Here is a 17,268-nt window from a genome sequence, read left to right as displayed (position 1 = left end):
TTGACCATAATCTATCGACTGAGAGGTATGACCACAAATGAGCTCCTACGATGTTGTGACCACTGCCGAAGCTGCGTGTATACATTTAACCACGGGGAATGCCCAATAGGCAAACCACTGAAATTATCGCGATTTAACGCAGATCTCACGAGTCTTAAGTAAAACTGAACTTTCCTTTTTTTCCCTTTTCGTTATTGGTATACGGTATACCTTTACGGCACCGAGTTTATGTTGTGATGTTGCGCATAAACATGCAGAAGTTGGGTCTTGTAAAGTTGACAGCAGCAAAGGAGGCAGCAGACAAAGAAGTTACCGCGCAACGGATTATGTACTTATGTACTTAGGTAAGCTTTTGCTTTGTACACTCACATAACCGAGACTAATAAATAAAACTAAATTATGGTGTTTAACATCCCTAAGCCGAACAGCCGCTTATGGGGGACAGTGTAACGAAAGGCTCGGGATTATTTTTTTCCGCCTAGGGTATCTTACCATGCTCCTAAAGCAGGGTAATAAGCTTGTGTGCATTTCTCCCTCATCCGAATTCAGGCGCCGCTACAAAGTACGGCTCCACTGAGCCGCCGTGTCGTTGTAGACGAACTTCATCTTGTATATCCTTTTAAGCTACAGTGTAAATGGGGCGCAAATCAGTGCATTCACGACAATGCAATAGAAATTTGTGTTCGAAGACCAGTCATTTAGCGAAGTATCACTTTGTCACCGCGGAAATGTGCATCATCTGTGATGAAATGTTCGTTTTCGAGGATAACACATTTTCGTGGATTTTTGATCTGCGGAAGAGGCGCACTTTTACGAAATCACCACACGCTGACTTACGGGAACCATGCACGCTACGTTGTTGTACCGGTAAAACGGGGACGATTATCCTTCCTAAGTACAGTCCGTAACTGCTGTCACTTCAAAGAATTTCAATATGCTAGACTTACGATCGCGGCAGTTGATATACAAGCAGCGCTCTTATGCAGACAGAACAGGTCGCACGAACGCTTTTTGCCAACCAACGCCCGCTTCGGAGGGGCGGCAGATGGGAGGGGCCCCCGCAGTGACGTCACGCTGTTTGCAAACAGGGAGATGTCTATTATACCGTTATGCTGACCAGTATGGAAAACTGGGAAATTTGTAGCACATGCATATGGTGTCGTATGAGACGTCGTGTTTCTGCAAACGCTAAAATGCACACATGATCATGTCCCGCATTGACCTATTATGCATTGATCCTGATTTGCCTACATAAAGAAGTGAATTATGTAGGTGGGGTTTTGCGTCTACATGAGGGAGAATCTACGTGCAGTAGCCTGCTTCGAGGGCAAGCAGTGCCCGCGCGACAAAGGGCTCGCCTTTTCAACAAAACAGACGATTAGAAGTGGCTGTAAGTGTTCAATGGGTTATAGATAATATGTGAAAGTAAAATGTACGTTAAGAATGCACAAGAACTGGCCTTCGGAAATAGCCAAATCAACAAAAATCGTGCGGCACGAACATTTACAGTTTGTAGTCAGTGGTTAATATTTCGAGTACAGAAATATCGGCAAGTTGGCAGTGATTAGCGTTGCGGTATGATCTGATTGCTAAGCTGGGATATCCGGGTTCGACACTGGTCACTATACATGTCTTCTTACTTCTATTTCCTGCAGCAGTTTGTCTGGCGCGGTGAAACCGTTTTTTTTTACACCTCCTCTGTCTGGGAAGAGTTCTTCACCATCCCGATACGGTTCGTCTTCTCTGCCTGCATCGCTTATGCTCACCTTGCTTTCCCATTTTAAGTGACACGGTTATTAAGTGTTTCGCCTCCATTTAGCTTCTCCTGTCTCGTTCATTTAATACAGCACCGCGTAAATTACACTTATCTAGGGTGCGTCAGTCGGCTGATTTGGTCACCACTGTACCCGAAAACATTTTGGCAGACAGCACGTAAGATTGCCGAAGTGTGGGATCGAATGCGACAGCATTATACCGTTTGTGGACACCGGAACGTCAGGAACGCGCGCATAAACGCACGCACTAGGCACACCTTTAGTCAGCCAGAACCGTGTAGCCGCTGTAGCGTCGGGAAGCGCGCTCGTCTCGCATTCTTGAGGCCCGGGCTCGATTCCCACCCAGCCCGAAATGCGCCAAATTTTCTTTTCATGGCCATTAATTTCCTCTGCTTGCAGAAACTGCCCTGAAAAGTTTGACGTCACTCCGAGGATGTTTTGACGTGTTTTTACACTTTGCGCCGTCGCTCATTTTCGGTACCATATGTCGGTCACGCAAGCGTCAAGGATTTTAGCGTAATGGGGCATATATTGCTTTCGCATTAAAAAAAGTTGTCGCAGTTTCACCTGAAAGGCGAAGCATCAATTGCGATAGCAAATTTGTAGAGAGCTATACGGAGTAATGATAGTCGCTTTATCAGCTGTATAAACTTGGACATGCAGCAGCACCGGCAACACGCAGAAATGTTGTCGACGCCGTCGGCGTTTTGCCCGCGTTCGCACAAAATGCGTGCGGCGTTGGTGACTGTTGCCGGAGCCTCTGATATAAATAGGCACTTGGTGCCACAGCTAAACGTCGCCTCCCTTCCCTCCCCTTCCCCCCCACGGCCTTTCGCGCGTCGGAAGAAGGCTCGTTTGCTCTCCATATATGGTGATTGTAAAGGAGGAAAGAGACGCCTACTTCTCCAGCCCTTAAGGGAGCACGACGCAGAACGCGCGTTTGTTCTCCGTCGTGGGTTCACTCCCCGTGAAAGCGCGCGTCCCTCGCGCCCTTTCACTCGCACATACAGCGTTCGGCCGCGCGCGGCAACGATTTCATCTCCATTGACGTCATACGGAACCTCACGGCGACGACGACGGCGACGCCGACGGCAGAAATCTGCTTTGGGGTGTCCATATAATTGCTATCGCAATAAAACAACGTTGAACAAAATCAAATATACAATCATAAAATAAATTTCAAATCACCAGGGAATGAACAAGACTCTAGAGCTCATTGAGGCTCATACGATCGCACAATACGAAAGACTGGCGCAAAGCAACACGGGAAGACACATCCTGCGGAAGCTCGGTATCACGTACGCTGGACAAAGCAGGGATAAATACGACATCCCAACAGAAATCAGAGAGGGCATCATCGTACCACAGTTACCCAGAAACATGCACCTAGAACATTACCGAGAGCGGAGGAATGCAAGAGCGAAAGCACTGCATAAGAAGTTTCAAAACGATGCGGACGTGGTTTATGTAGACGCGGGGGAATATGGAGACGGTCGACACATGGCAGTGGTCGCCTCAAATCAAGCGGGCCACTTGCTTGCCAGCGGCACCATTAAAACGAGAAAATCAGGAATCGCGGATGAACCGGCCATAGCGCTGGCGCTCGCCTCCACAACCGCCAGCGTCATAATCAGTGATTATAAAGTGCGCTTCATAACTTCGCTAAGGGAAGGGTCTCCAAAAAGGCGTTAATGATCATAAGTAACTGTCGCGGGTAGTGTGACGTTCATGGCATATGGACGCCCGCGCACTCCTCCCTCCCGGGCAATGAAACCGCACACATCCTAGTTGTTAGCAAGCCGAGCAGGAGCAGCAACAAGGCGGGGCCCGATTGCGGAGAGAGACCACATGGTCACTTACAATGAAATCACCAAACACTACAGATTAGGGAGGCAGCATTACCCTCCACCACACTCCTCATTAAATAAACAGCAGGCGACAGCATGGCGCCTACTACAAACACCTTCCCAAACCCGATCGCCTACAATCATTGTTATCCAGAGCTCTACTCAGATAAATGCAAAGACTGCAATCAGCGGGCAGACCTCACACACATAATCTGGGGTTGCCCCAACATAGTGGAGGGGCCAAACAACAAGTATACGAACGCGGAGCAGTGGGAGACCGCGATGCTCAGTTCAGCCAGCGAGCACCCACTGCAAGTCATCAGGCAAGCCGAAGATGCCGCTAAGACCCAAGGGCTCCTGGCCGCCATCTAAGGGAGGGGAGATAAATTCCTCTTACACTTGCCGTTCGTTTCCAATAAAAGTTGTTTCTCTCTCTCTCTCTCATCAGTTTTATCAACAATAAAGCATACAATGTTGATGAAATATATATAGAACATAAAGCCAATCAATGTTCATCAAGTTTCATATAAAGTCGCATCTACATTATACGAAAGTATATTTCAGAAGGAGAAGAACAAGAAAAAAATAATCAATGTACAAGAAAATACAAATGAGTTCCACCTTTCATAAATATTTGACTACGTCAGATATTTCTTAACTGTTCCATGTAGTGTTGCAGTGGGTTAGCGAAATGAGGTGACATTTTTATTGGTATATGTATGTTTATTATTTATTCAGATTTAGTGGCACTAATTGTAGAAGTCGTTCACCGTATAGACTTTATTAGTAGGAGGAATATTTAAATTTCCGAAAGATAATTGTCTAGTACAACGAGAAGGCGCTCGAAACAACGGCACTGGAAAGGATAATTGTATTCAACAGTGGTGTACACATATGTTGCTATTTTTAATTTCCGTAACAGCTCGAAGGGAAGAATCTGGTAATCTGTAGCACAAAGGCTTGCTAGGACCATTCTGCTTAGAATTGTTTATGATTTGCACTGCACGTTTTCGCAGTCGGCTTACCGGGTCCAGATAAGTTCAGTACGTGCCTCCCGAAGACTAAATGCAATATCAGAGGTAACAACGAATAAGAGTAACGTAAGGCATTTGTATCTTGGTGGTACCAAAGTAATTACAAGCCTGAGTTAGGGCATGACATCCCGAAGCTAATTTGGAGCAAATACTTCGAATCTGCTTTCCCAGAGTAAATGCTTATCTATAATGACTCCAAAGTACTTAAATGAATACACTTGTTAAATCTCAGACCTGTTGATTACTAACTTCATTTCATTGGCGTTTACAGATTTCCACCCTGAGCGCAAGGCGACATATTTAGTCTTTTTCATGTTAATAGTTATTCAATTATCTGATAACCATTGTGCAATATTACTTAATTCACCGTTTGTTTTCACCTCAAGATAATCTGGATTATTAGCTGCAGCTATAATGCACGTATCGTCAGCATACATCAGCATGTTAGAACATTCAAATATGTGCGCCAAGTTATTCACATATAAGGAACATCGATGCGAAAGTGCCGCATAGAAGACGTCATGGCATGCATTACCACTGTTTTTGAATATCCTGAAGGTAATTTGAAAGTCGCTCAAACACACACCCACGATATTTGTAATGAGCTAATTTATATAGTAGTACACTGTGATCAACGGTATCGAATGCTTTTTGATATCAAAAAGATGACTGCTACTAACTTATTGTCATTCAACGATGTGTTTATTAATTGAGTAAGGGTTTAACGGCAGTGTAATAGAGTAATTTGGTCGGCAGCTGTGTTGATGAGGAGACAGGACGTTATACTTTGCAATATATTTATGAAAACGGTTTGCAAGAAGTTTTTCATAGATATTGTTAATTATACTCAACGTGTAGATTGGCCTTTAATTAGATGGGTGACAGCGAACGTCAGTTTTGCATTTCAGAACAACCTTTGCCGTTTTAAACAGGGTGCACACATTGCTACTTCTACTGAATGGTGGAGTAGGCGGCATTAAGCTGGTCCGATAGCATCAACATTCTCTTTAACAAGCCTTACGGTTACCCATCTAATCCTGCCGACTTGTTTGTCGGCATTCTCAGCATTATAGATCTAATTTCTTCAAGGTCGGTGTCACGCATTACAAATAAATTGGCATTAGAATTTGGAAGACTACGTTGAGTAGTCCGCTCTGTAAATTTTTCAGATAAACTTGGGTCAATGGAAGCAAAATACGTGTTAAATATTTCAACAGTGTTGATATCAATGACATTTGCATTTGTATTATATTTTGCAATTTACTCTGCTGCGTTCCGTTTCAATGTTCACTTGCTCTGTAACCCTGTTCCTTACTAGTAAGCTTGTGCTTTAGTTTTAATAACTAAATCCCCCTTACTCAATGCCCTTTGGTCCTGTAAGGTATTTTAAAATAAATAAATGAGTTAATAAACACGGAAGTGCCCTTGATGCGCGAGAATTGCTAAGGACTTCATTCACAATTTCCCAAATTTTTTTTCGAGTTACCGTTCGGCTGTTCTATTCGGCGTGCGTAATAATCATTTTTACTCGCTCGCATCATTGCAAAAGATTTGCTACGCATTGATTTGAACTGACGTAAATAAAATTCATTGTCTTTATCACGTTTCTATTTATCGTACCAATAATCCTTGCTTTGTATAACTTCCTCAATTTGTTTATTTATTAAGGAACATTGTGGCTTGTCACGAGAATGAACTGACACTTTCCTACTGCTTCTTTCGATCGAATTTTCAAGAACCCAAATGAACTTAAAATTCTGTATTAATGTCGCTATGGAATATATCACATAAATTAGCATTGAGAATAATATTTTTAACAACATAGTCTATTTTTGTTCCAAACACCGGTCCGTCACGTTTTTTTTCTTCTGTACATTGTACACAGCGACAATGTACAGTGATGTGTAATAGGCTTGTCGTAAACTCCAGCAATATTATTCTCCTCAAAATTTGTCAATGCATGTTTGATCGAAGTAGCAGTGGTTGTCGTTATTCGAGTGGGAACTGTGATGAGATTGCAAACGTGATACGACTTAAGTTAATACATATAGTCATCATGAGCTCAACTACTGGTGTGAATGCTCATATCGCCAATATAACAACCGACTTTTTAATATTTTTGGTTTGTGCATTAAAAATCGTTTCAAAAAACAGTTTCCTCTTCAGCATGTCACGCGCACATTTACAATGCTTTTCTGTTGAAAAAGCTTCGAAGAAGAGCGCTCATGTGATAATGTGCCCGCTGTCGCCATGATCCGATCACCGAGTACACTTGCCAGTCCCCGGAGCCGCGCGTCTTCATGCGCAATGAAGACAACGGCGACGAAGTGCCGCATGGTGCCGCATTTTTCAGACAACTTTGTGTTTGCAGCATCAGTGGCATTACCAGTTCTAGCAATTGTGCCTTGTCTGGAGTTACGATGCGTACTGTGTTTAAAATAGAAGTTTAAAACGAATGTGAAATTGTACAGTGCGCGACCTGTAAAAAGACATTGATAAGCCGGAATGATGCTAAAGTTATCTCTGCATGACTGACGAGAGGGCATCCGCTGTCGAGCTAATTAACTCCGTCGACAGTTTTCATTAATGAAACCTAATACCTTAGTGTCATCTGTCGCATTTCAAAAAGCATGTTTGATTGAGATATTCGCGTTTTTCAGTATTACGACAAGTGAGTGACGTTACCGGCGTTGACGCGATGCCAACGGCCTCTACGTCCATGCTGAGAAAGTTGACACATGTGCTGTCACAAAATTCTAAAATCGCATGACAAAAGCATCGCTGTTTTTGGAGTTGTTTGCTAACTCATGTAAAATCACTAGACAGTAAGCTTTGAGTCATGTGTCAAGGCCCAAATTGAAGTGTCAATCAAGTCTTCAAGGCTTGCTGTGCCTACTTGCTAACCGATACATTTATGCTATTCGACCGAGATGCAGCTATCAGATTAGTGCTACGCCCTGGACAGAGTGCAGTGCGTTCGCCTAACTCAATCACGGATGGTACTGCGTGTGTCACCATGTTAAAAAGCAAACATGATGAATACAAGTCCAAATTTCAAAAAAATAACCTCCATTTGGTGCAACAGATCAACTTCTGACAAGCTTTATCCTCCAGGAAAGAGGTCACAGGAATTTTTCTCGGCACGTACAGTAGTTCGTTCAGGTATAAAACGCGAGTTCGACTTACCATTTACTGAGCACTTCTGAACAGAGGACCGTCTGGAAACAACTGAGCGTCATCTACTCCGTAGGTGAGACCTTCACAACTTCTCTAAACTTCGATTCACTAAAATTCTATAGGGTACTTTATTAATGATATTTTTAAATCGCCCATGGCATACAGGAAAAATCTACGTCTTGAGAAGGACTACTTTAAAAACTGCATATCATTTGCACGAGAAATCAAAATGCATAAACTTTACGGCCCAAATTACAGCATAAGAAATTTAGGCATTTAGTTCGCAAGCCATTTTCACTTCGAACGAACTTGAGGATGACAAAAGTTTGTAACAATGCGTTCCCAAAGTGTGCGAAAAAAATGCTTTGGTATCCGAGTTATTTCTCAGCATCAATGCTTAAAAAGGCGATGAAATAATTAAACTAAGTAGAACGAAATTTAAAATGTAGATTAGTAAAGTTCCTTAAAATAGTCAATCAGGCATTTTATTTCTTGAGCAAGCGCACTCAACCTCTTCGAGTACTCCAAAAAATGATTAGATTTGTATATTATGGCAGAGGATATGATTTAACATTTTGTGAAGGTTAAGAAATGCAAGTATACATAACCTATCTGGCCACCTCGGCAGCATTTCGCTTTAGAAATTTATTCCTACAACGAAATGTCTTGAAGGGAGCCATGTATACCCCACCTCATACAGGAATATAACAGTTGCGATTGCTGACATAGATTTGATTAATTTCTTTTTAACAGCGAAGCTGTTTAACCCGGCCGTAATGTGTGCCGCCCGGCACTGCGTTGCCTAACAAGCTCCTCGCGCAGCGTTGTCCGCTATGCTCGGGAGAGAAAGTGAAAATTAGAGCGAGAGAGATTTCGCGCGTCGCGCGCTATGCTCGGGCGATAGAAGCAACCACCTCGCGGAGCGTTGCGCGCTATGCTTGGGAGAGAGAAAGTGAGAGCGAGAGTGCGCGCGTCGCGCGGTATGCTCGGGAGAGAGAAAGAGAGAATGAGAGCGAGAGAGAGAGAAACAAATTCTAGCAGCACCAATGAGGCAACGCGCAGAGGTGTTGCCGATGCCAACCGCGCTTCTCCGTTTCCCCGCATTAGCGCCGAACGCTCGCGGTGTCCGTGACTGCAGCAGGCGCCTCTGGAGGCGGCTCGGGCACTCTCCCGCCAGGTGCGCGCTACTGCGCATGCACCATGACGTCAACTCGACCTGTCGACTGCTGCGTTCCGCCCGTACACTGTGCAGAGCTTTCGCCCCACTTTCCCTACGTGTGCTCGGACTGCAAGTGCTTCGCGAGGCGTTCCCCGATGCCACGGACCACGAGCAAATAATTATACACTCCGTATAACTTAGCATAACTTGGCCTAATTTCGTATAACTTAACATCACTTGGTATAGCCAGGACCAGCTAGCAACCGCTGTGTCTTTAGCCTTGCGCCACTGGTGCAAGCTACCCCGATTTTTTTCAACGAGTAACCAACCAATAAAAAGAGTAAAAATCTGAGAAGAAAAATTCTTTCGTAACATCAAATTTCACTTCTGAATAAACTGAACAATCAGTTTGTTCCCTGCAGTATATTATTACCCCTTTGATGAAAATAATTATGGGGTTTCACGTGCAAAAACCACCATCTTATTATTAGGCACGAGGTAGTGGGGTCTCCGAATTAATTTGGACCACCTGGAGTTCTTTGACGAGCACCTAGTCTAAGTGTGCGCGTGTTTCCTGCATTTCGCCCCCATCGAAATGCGGCCGCCGTGGCCACCTCATTGTATGAGAAATCTCTTAATCTTCCAAGCAACCGATCGGTGGACTATTTGGTACTGCATAACTTGAGTTAGGCAAGGGAACAAGAATTCAGGATCGCCATGTCAGCATCTAGAGCCTGTAAAGGAATACGTTTATTTAGGTCAATTAATCACAGGGGACCCTGATCATGAGAAAGAAATTTGCAGAAGAATAAAATTGGGTTGGAGTGCATACGGCAGGCATTGCAAATCCAGACCGGGAGCTTACCACTGTCGTTGAAAATAAAAGTGTACAATCATTGCATTCTACCGGTGCTAACATATGGGGCTGAAACTTGGAGGTTAACAAAGAAGCTCGAGAACAAGTGAAGGACCGCACAAAGAGCGATGGAACGAAAATTCTTAGGAGTAACGTTAAGAGACAGGAAGAGAGCGGTATGGATCAGAGAACAAACGGGGATAGACGATATTCTAGTTGACATTAAGCAGAAGAAATGGAGCTGGGCAGGCCATGTAAAGCGTAGGATGGATAACCGGTGGACCATTAGGGCTACAGAATGGATACCAAGAGACGGAAAGCGCAGTCGAGAACGGCAGAAAACCAGGTGGGATGATGAAGTTAGGAAATTCGCAGGCGCAAGTTGGAATACGCTAGCGCAAGACAGGGGTAATTGGAGATCGCAGGGAGAGGCCTTCGTCCTGCAGTGGACTTGAATATAGGCTGAAGATGATGATGATGATGATTTTGAGTTACTGCACACAAGGGCACGCGTCTTCGTCTCCTTCGTCGTCCGGCATGCCATTTAGCGATATAGCTCAATTTTTATTCTTGATCATCTGCAGCTGATCGTAAGTTGAATATTATGTCGAATCACAACTGGAATCCATTTATGTTCAATTAGGAAAAGCTTGCAAACAACGCAAAAAGACGCCGACCAAGGGCAGAGAGAACAGAACGCACAAGCTCTGCTTAATCGGCCCTGTGTATGCGGGTATTACCACTGCTTGCAATGCTTACCACTGCTTACAAAACTGCCATTTTATGCTAAATGTATAACCATTTATTCAATTGCTAGAAGCACTCGCCAGGCTAATTTAGAGTCACGCCATGCTGCAAAGAACTGTGTGTGGTAGACACATGGAAGTAGTAGAAAATGAGCTTGGAAGAAAGGCAGCCCTGAGAAATTACTGGTTATGTTTTTTTATGCCCAGCATTACCCGAAAAATAAGCATGCAGCTGAAAGTGATCCTTGTGGGCTTGGCCATCTTTGGTCTCATTGTGGCAGGTGAGTTGCCTTGCTTTTGAATTTCAACCTAACATTGAATCCGGAATCACATTCCCCTCGCAATGACCCATCGGTGACGCAGCGGGCAATGACCCAGCGGACAATGATCCATCGGTGTAAGTTCAGAATCTTGGCAGCGTACGTTATAGTAAAAAGAAAAAGTAAACGAGAACTTGAAAGGTACCTTTATTTTTGATTGCATCCGAAACAGCATTCTTCACTTCGAAAGATTTCTTAATTGCACGTAATGTTGCTGTATTCACGTTTCCATTGAACGGCTCGTTATCGCCACCATTGCCAGCCGACCAGGAGTTCGTTTCCCAGCGCACAAAGATCTGCCATTACCCATACCATGCTCCAACTGAACCAATTTAACACTCCAGAGTTTGCAATTCTTTATTGCATTACACTGCGCTCTTTTTCCTTTCGCAGCGATAGCTTTCAAGGAAAAGCCAAGGCCTACGCACTTGCAAATAACTGGAGATGTGTCGGTCAGTCGCTGTAAAAGCTGAACCCAACATAATTATTTTTCGTGGTCTCATTGTTGCTTTCATTGCTATGAGAATATCCATCGCGGTGTTTCTGAGTTCTTGAATCTGTTTCTGCCATCCGTCATCTACATTTTCTTTCCCCAGAGAGCAATGCCATGCCGGCCAGCAGCTCCAGTGAAGCCGAGGCCAGGGCTGATCCCGAGACTGCAGAGCGTGCCGAGCAGAGCAACGCCGAGGAGGCACGTGTCGGCACAAAATGTATAGAAACACTGTGTGGGTAGTAACCCGATGCAAGAGAGTGACAGGATCGCAAGATCGTCCCTCGCAACACTAGCACAAGCAATGCTGGAGAGGCACTGTCCAGCGCTCTGCACCATGTCCCGGTGGCGTATACTTTGGCTTGCGGATCGATCTTTCGGGTGCTCTTGGATTTAATAAAGCTACATTAACAAAATTAGAACTTGACCATCCATGTTTAAAAATTATTGATGTCGAAAGCGTTGTCCACTGGGCACGCCCACTGAAGGCGTGCTTGCAGCTGACAAAAGAGACCTCCCAGATGATCTATGCGACTCTTCAGAATAATTCATTTAGTACGAGTTAAGCAAGCAAACGTTCACGTCGAACTAGCAAGCTAGATAAATGACCCACTCGATGACACTTTAATTGATCAACAGCGGGCCAACGAGCAATGATTCAGTCGTGTACCAGCTCGTCGAAAATAGAAGTTGTCTTCCGTGTCCACTTGTCGAAACGATGCCTACAGACTGAAAGTTTTCGTATTGTCCCACTCTCCATCAGTTACCGCCAAAGCGGACCATACAAGAGTGAATTTATCGTACCTTTTTTTTCGGTTTCAAGAAAGAGAGAGAAAAAATAATGATAAGGCAGAGAGGTAATTTTAACTAAGGAAAACATTTGGTCGGTTATCCTGCACTGAGGAAGGGGACAGGGGAACTACAAACATAACATGAAAGAGGAAGAGATGAACGCCTTACACAAACACGTGCACAGCCAGATGTCTGCGACAAATTAGACTAGCCAACAGTGACCTGTAGAAGCCTGTTGCAGTTCGTTAAATCTAATGCATTCGAATTCGTCAAACTCTGTTGCAACGGGGAGTGAGGTCGCGGTTTTAAAACGGTCATTTCCTAAAATGGTCTCTAATAAAAGCGATGTAACAGTCACTAGGTGTCGTCTTTGTACGCAGTAAGGACAACCACTAATGAAGTGCTTCGGGGTCTGTGTAGTGTTTTTCATACGCAACGTTTTTGATCATCTCAATAGAAAAGAAATAGTTCTTAAATACTCCTACATCGTAAATGAATCAGGGATGTTATTTGGTGGGGAAGCGCGATTGGATTTTGAAAGTGATGCAGCTGCTTCTATTATGAACTTGGCGTCATGCGCATATCCAAAGTGATGTCGCGTGCAAACACCGATAATTCTCTACCTGTATTTGTCACGGAGAGCGTCATGGATAGCTGTTTCCGAGTAACTAGCTTCAAAAACGGTATTCATGCCTCATCGTGGAGGAAGCGGTTAAAACCAATGCGAACACTTGAACGTGTCAAAGTTACGCCCAATCCTGGAACAAAATCAGGAGTAAACTTGCTGTTTTGTTGAATCACACGAAGAAAAAAAAACAAAAGCGGGCAGGAGGGGGGGAGGTCGGACGAAGTGGTCCGCTGAAAAAAAAAGGGGTGGGAGTAAGGTTTACCGCTCGGTTTTCGCTCACGACGGTTCAGTCATTCACGGAAGTTTGAATATACGAAACGAAAAAAATTGAGTGTGTTCTTTCGCCGCGTTGAAAATGCAGGTGCGCTTGTACAGGTATTGAAGCGGGCACCAGCAATGGAAAGACCAATAACACACCTTTAAAATTAATATTACACCATGTAAACTGGGCTTTACTTGAACTACGAACTGTAATCTTTGACGACACATGTAGATACATTGGATATCGGCACAGCGCCAAGCAGCAACTGGTAAAGCTCTATTTTAATTATCTTAAGTAATAAAGCGATAGTTTTATGATCATGGAGCACGGAATGGCACATCAACCAAATAAAACCTTGCTCGAAAAGATCAATAATCAGGCGGTCAAGTTCAAGTTCTCGTTTTCTTTTTCCTGTCTTTTGTTCTTCTGAACTTGACCGTGACTCACTTTATCGTATGTCAAGACGGGTCAGGAAAAAACCAATCATCATTGGACGGTTTCTATTAAGCGTTGTAAAAGAGAAATGGATGCGACTGCTTTCGCCGAAAGCCGCGCCCCCTGCCTCCCCCCCCAAAAAAAAATAAAAATAAAAAAAGAAACAATTTGCACATTCTTGTCAAGCTGACCGCACTGAGTAAGTGCCTCCTTTGGCTGGCTCGTACTATACAAAAGGGAAAAAAGACCTTTCGATTTAGCTGTCAGAAAGTATGGCTATGTTTTCGGCTCAATTTGCCAGCGTCATTTTCATCGACGATCAAAAATTCTTGAAAAAAAAACAGTAATGAGTTGCTAGCCTGGGTTTCTGTTCTCGTACGTTGCTCGTATATGGACAACTTATCTGTCGTGTTTGTTTCTGCCATGGACCTTAAGCGATAACTACGCGAGGAAAAGGATTCCATTATTTTGTTTTTGTTTTTATTTACACGCGTGAAGCCTAAATTATAAAGAGGAGTCAGCGAATTTAAATTTTTTTCGAATTTTAATCATGATTTTGAGGTTCTTGCGTTTAGTGAAACTTGGGGCACCAGTGAAGACAATGGGGTTTCTCTTTTCGGGTGATAAGTGGGAAGAGATTACTGCAGTAATACTAAAGCTGGTGGACAGGCACTTCATGTTACACCTTTATAAGGCCAGGAAAAACACGGGGAATGCGGGAGATAAAAATTCAAGACGATGAGCAACACGAGAACAAGGTGAGAGCAGAAGCCAACATTTCGACAAGTGGACTTGTCTTCTTCAAGGCGACACATGCTCTCCTCGTCACAGAATGTATAGGCCTACACCATGTTTGTAAACAGCGGTATGTACCATCGATATGTACACTGTACATTTAATTTCGCACTCGAAATTTAATTGACACGTTTAGGCGCGTTTATGACATCCATACTGCAATTAACGCAGCTGTGACCGTGCTGCCTGCGTATGTGAACGTGTGATAGGATATTTACACTGTAGGTGGCTCAATTCTTTGAGATGAAAATAAATTCGAATGTAACGTGCTTTGTGGGGCATTTGCTCGCTCGACCCACAATTCAAGGCTAATCCTAATCTAGCTTTCCCACAGTGTGGCGAGAAATTGTAATGATACGCTAATAACAATCCTAAGATCATAGGTTGGCTCCACTCAAAATAAATTAGAAGCGTAATGGTTACGAAATGTTTTGCGCATAATGGATGACCTGGTATCAGAATCAACTTTAGCTTTTTACCCATTGCTTGCGACGGTTTCTTTTTTTTTTGCCCATTGCTTGCCACGGTTTTCATCAAGAGGAAACCTATGAAAAGTTTAGCCTCCTGCGTATTTCAACGCAATTCAGCTTATCGACATACTGCGCGTTTCCTTCGGTGTAAAAACTATAGAAGAAAGACCTCACAGAAGAAACCGCAGAAGCACCCGCGAAACCCAGCGGCTGCTGTGACACAATGACGAAACGTGACGTGCAGCTGCAAATTTTATCGGCTAATACTTTTTTGTGGTCCTTGGCGCCTCTATTGCGACTTAGCGCTTTAAAAAGAAAGTGGACGGTAGCTTGCAGAAGCTCGTGCAATGCATCTGAATTTTCGCGAATATGTGGCGGCGTTCCAAGATAGCCGGCATGTCAGCTTGTTGATTGGCTGAAGGAATATCCCGTGAATAGCGTCACAGGAAGGGCCGTTTCGTAAACGTCAATTTGACGTTGCGTGACGTTGCGCTGGGCCGCCATTGCAGACATTTTCCGCCATAATTTGTGGTGCGACGTGCCGCTAGAATTATGGTAATCTGCGGCCATATGCAATGACGGTCGAGAGGCATGCGTATCGCCGCATTTTCCCTGTCATTTGGGACCATGAAAATATGTTGTTCACAACGCTTGCTCTTAGCGTTTGCATCGCTCTCGGGTGGTGTTGGCATTTGTGTTTTGATTCATCATTTTCATTAAAAACACGTTTATTTGAAATAATGTTCCTGGAAACTAGCAACCCTTTTGCGACTTTTTGCCCTTTTCGCTACTGCGTTTTTATTGTAACCAATATTAATGTCTTTTTGCGTCATCAGAGGCTATGACAACGGCGACTTCTTAATTTATAAAAATAAATGTATTCAAGGCGGCGTCTTGAAGTTTTCTCTCACGGTGCGAGTAAGCAGCGAAGTGCACAAGAGATAGCAGTGCCGGCGCTTGCGTCAATGATGATCGGCCGCTTCTCGGCCAGATGAGTAGGACTGAGTCACTTGCGTTCACGAGATAGCGATAACGTGGCCTAGAGCGCGCGCTCATCATCACTGGTAGGTCGCGTATGTTGTCCCAAGGTAGAAAGCACGCGCTTGGGCACCAACATACGATGACTCATTTCGTTTCCCGACGACACGCTTCCTAGCTAATTAACCAGACGACAGCTTCTGCGGATGCAGACGACGGAAGCGAGAAATGATTTTGATGGAATTATCGTACGCTTTGGGCTAGGCGCTTCATTTTTATTGAGGGGGGGGGGGGGACTGTTGTGCTTTATCAAGAATGCTAGGTGCAATGCCTATATTACAGTTTCTTAGGCGAAACGTCAAATTTGCGTCACCTTACGAAAGCAAATCGGGGACATAAGCGCCATTTTGTAAGCGTCGCGCCTACGTCACGCCTGGACGAAAATGGCGGAATGTCAAGAATAGCAGCTCAATACTCTCAACACCAGGAGCCACCTTACGGCGTGGACTGCGGGAATCGGCGGACTAGCGCGTGTTTATTTGTGCGTGGCGCTTGTGTTTGTAGTTTCTACTCACGGTTTGAGTGACTAGCAATGATGTACAAAAGCTACTCGTCAGGGCGGCATTGTGCCGTCGTCGGCATTCTTGATAGGAATTTGGCGAGCGCCAATTTTTTTTAATTCCGCTCGGCGTTACACTGTTTGTATCACCTTACAGCGAAATCCTGCTGCAAATTTAGTCACGTATTGAGTTATACATTAGGTTGCACATTACATTACCAAATGATCGGCTTTCACTACATGGAAAACCCCGTGTGGCTCATACCCGCGCGCATATCACGGACTTGGGTATGGAGTGGGTTATGCGCCACAGGTTATCGGGTATATGCATTTCCATAGGGCCACGTGACATTTTTTTTTCCATCCGCGGCGACGCCGGGTTTTCTACAAGGCAATTTCCAACTCTTTAAAGGACACCTCCGCATGAGACAAGTTCCGTCTTAATAAATACTGGGGTTTTAAGTGCCAAAACCACGATGTGATTATGGTGCACGCCGTAGTGGACGGTTCCGCAAATTTCGACCACCTGTGGCTCCTTAACGCGCCATGACATCGCACAGTACATGGGCTTCTAGCATTTTGCCTCCATTCCCATGCGACTGCAGCGGCCGGGATCGAATCCGCGTCTTTCGCGTCCGCACTGCACCAACGCGGCGGCGCCGAGCGATGAGTTTTCAAGAAATGAAACGCTAGGAAACCAGATCATGATTATTGTTGCGTAGAAGAAGGATTTCACAAGTATTCGTTTTATTTCCTTTTCTTTTTTTTAACAGCGGCGCTGTTTAAGCGGAGCGTTAGTCCGTAACGTGCGAACAGAAAATGTGGGCGGATCCGAGCGGTAGTGCAGAAAGGGTCCAAGCGCAATGGCACATACCCCTGTCAGCAAGCGAAGCTAACCTGGCTATAGCTAAGCATGGTTGGGTATACTTAAGCTTAGTCAGTCAT

The 17,268-nt window shown here is 44.4% G+C and overlaps 1 long non-coding RNA gene across 1 annotated transcript; it reads left to right on the top strand.

Moving 5' to 3' along the window:
* The first annotated feature begins 7,883 nt into the window (after positions 1 to 7,883).
* LOC119445602 (uncharacterized) lies at positions 7,884 to 11,691 on the top strand. Its single transcript, XR_007465972.1, has 3 exons — positions 7,884 to 7,906; positions 10,802 to 10,875; positions 11,511 to 11,691. It is a non-coding gene; the product is annotated as an uncharacterized LOC119445602 (long non-coding RNA).
* Positions 11,692 to 17,268: the final 5,577 nt, after the last annotated feature.

The sequence above is a fragment of the Dermacentor silvarum genome, chromosome 3, assembly GCF_013339745.2.
Source record: "Dermacentor silvarum isolate Dsil-2018 chromosome 3, BIME_Dsil_1.4, whole genome shotgun sequence".
NCBI lineage: Eukaryota > Metazoa > Arthropoda > Arachnida > Ixodida > Ixodidae > Dermacentor > Dermacentor silvarum.
Note: the sequence above shows the minus strand (reverse complement) of the source record. Positions and strands in the feature narration are given on the sequence as shown.